Source organism: Petaurus breviceps, unplaced genomic scaffold, assembly GCF_028583685.1.
Source record: "Petaurus breviceps papuanus isolate PSGF00001 unplaced genomic scaffold, PetGlider_PUasm1.0 225, whole genome shotgun sequence".
Taxonomy (NCBI): domain Eukaryota; kingdom Metazoa; phylum Chordata; class Mammalia; order Diprotodontia; family Petauridae; genus Petaurus; species Petaurus breviceps.
In genome coordinates this window covers 14,393,908-14,396,319 of record NW_027185889.1, presented here as the reverse complement: position 1 = coordinate 14,396,319, position 2,412 = coordinate 14,393,908, and the positions used below count along the sequence as shown (strand labels likewise).

Genomic DNA, 2,412 nt, shown 5'->3' with positions numbered 1-2,412 from the left:
CTTGGTTTATTGTTTTTTGTTGATTTTCCAGATTTAAAAAAGTGATGGAAAAAAATAGAACAGATTAAATTTAAAAGTGTTTTGTGGGTAGAACAGTTTGTGAAGCATTTATCAGTACAATAGTGCCTAAACTAAGGGATTATCTCCAGTAAGCCAAAAAGGAGGAAAGGAATAAGCATTTATATAGCACTTACTGCATGCCAGTCACTGTTTTAAGTGCTTTACAAATATTATCTCATTTGATCATCACAACAACCATGGAAGGGCAGTGCAAAATTTTATAGCGTCCATTTTATAGTTGAGGCAACTGAGGCAAACAGAGGTTAAATGACTTACCCAGGGGCACACAGCTAATAAGTCTCTGAGGTTGGATTTGAACTCAGGTCTATCTTACTCAATACCCAAAGATGATGATGATGATGATGATGATTTGTAGCATCAATAAGTGCTTTAAAGTTTACAAAGTGCTTTATAAACATCTCATTTTATCTTTATAACAGTCCTGGGAGGTGTTGTTATTATACCCATTTTACAGATGAGGAAATGGAGGCAGACAGAGGTTGAATGCCTTGCTCTGCATGGGACGTTTTAAAAAAAATCAGGTTTTTTTATTTCTTTAAAACAAAGACATTGGTACATTTTCGTTTGGACCCAACAGAAATTTCCTATGCAAAAACTCAAACAACTCCCCATTTCCCACAGTATAAAAATGCATTCCCGGAAATCAGGTAAACTCAGCTGCCTATAAGTATGATAGCCATTCATCTTGTCATTTTCTTCTTGTAATTTACTGGTTCATGGAAAGGAAGGATCATTTGGGTATAAATACTGGTTCCATTGATGTAAAACAAGTAAACATTCATTAAGTGCCTGCTTTGTGTGAGATCCAGAGGATCCAAAGATAAAAAAATTAAACAGTGCCTCTCTTCCAACCCGCCTCGGCGGCAGGTGCAGGTGCAACAGCGGCAGCATGTCCCACAGGAAGTTCTCAGCTCCCAGGCATGGGTCGCTGGGCTTCCTGCCTCGAAAGAGAAGCAGCAGGCACCGGGGAAAGGTGAAGAGCTTCCCCAAAGATGACCCCACCAAGCCCATCCACCTGACAGCCTTCCTGGGCTATAAGGCCGGCATGACCCACATCGTGCGGGAGGTGGACAGGCCTGGCTCAAAGGTCAACAAGAAGGAAGTCGTACAGGCCATGACCATCGTGGAGACGCCTCCCCCCCCCATGGTCATTGTAGGCATTGTGGGCTACGTGTAGGACACCCCCCACCCCCGGCCTGCGCAGAGTATAAGAGGTGATTCTATAAGAACTGACCTAAGTCCAAGAAGAAGGCCTTCACCAAGTACTGCAAGAAGTGGCAGGATGATGACGGCTAAAAGCAGCTGGAGAAAGACTTCAGCAGCATGAAGAAGTACTGCCAGGTGATCCGCGTCATTGCCCACACCCAGATGCGCCTGCTTCCTCTGAGGCAGAAGAAGTCCCACCTGATGGAGATCCAGGTGAATGGCGGCAGCATGGCTGAGAAGCTGGACTGGGCCTGGGAGAAGCTGAAACAGCAGGTGCCTGTGTCCACCATGTTTGGGCAGGACAAGATGATTGACGGCATTGGAGTGACCAAGGGGAAAGGCTACAAAGGTGTCACCAGCCTCTGGCACACAAAGAAACTGCCCTGAAAAACTCACTGAGGCCTGCCTAAGGTGGTGTGTATTGGAGCTTGGCATCCTGCCCGCGTGGCCTTCTCTGTGGCTCGAGCTGGTCAGAAGGGCTACCACCATTGCACGGAGATCAACAAGAAGATCTACAAAATTGGCCAGGGCTACCAGATCAAGGATGGCAAGCTGATCAAAAACAACGCATCCACCGATTATGATCTGTCTGACAAGAGCACCAACCCTCTGGGAGGCTTCGTCCACTACGGTGAAGTGACCAATGACTTTGTCATGCTGAAAGGCTGTGTCGTTGGGACCAAGAAGCACGTCCTCAGCCTGCGGAAGTCTCTGCTGGTACAGACCAAACGCCACGCCCTGGAGAAGACCGACCTGAAGTTCATCGACACCACCTCCAAATTTGGTCACTGTCGGTTCCAGACCATGGAGGAGAAGAAAGCTTTCATGGGACCACTCAAAAAAGAACGTGTCGCGAAAGAAGAAGCTGCCTAGTTTTTGCAGATCAACGTGGAGCTGGTGGATTCGTAATAAATTTTTCAAAATTAAAAAAAAAAATTAAACAGTGCCTGCTTGCCCTGGAGGAGTTTACATTCCAATGAAGAGACAACAGCTACCCATACAAGTTGATGTAAAATATGTAAAAAGTAAAGGGCCTGACTGTGGCTGACAGTAAGAGCTGGGGGGCTGATGAGAAGCCTATCAATCCTCAGCAGAGTCCCCTAGGACCTCACCTTCCCCCACCCC

At 46.4% G+C, this 2,412-nt stretch overlaps 1 pseudogene; it reads left to right on the top strand.

Annotated features, from left to right (window-relative positions):
* Positions 1–928: 928 nt before the first annotated feature.
* On the top strand, positions 929–2,197 carry LOC138166631 (large ribosomal subunit protein uL3 pseudogene; annotated as a pseudogene).
* Positions 2,198–2,412: the final 215 nt, after the last annotated feature.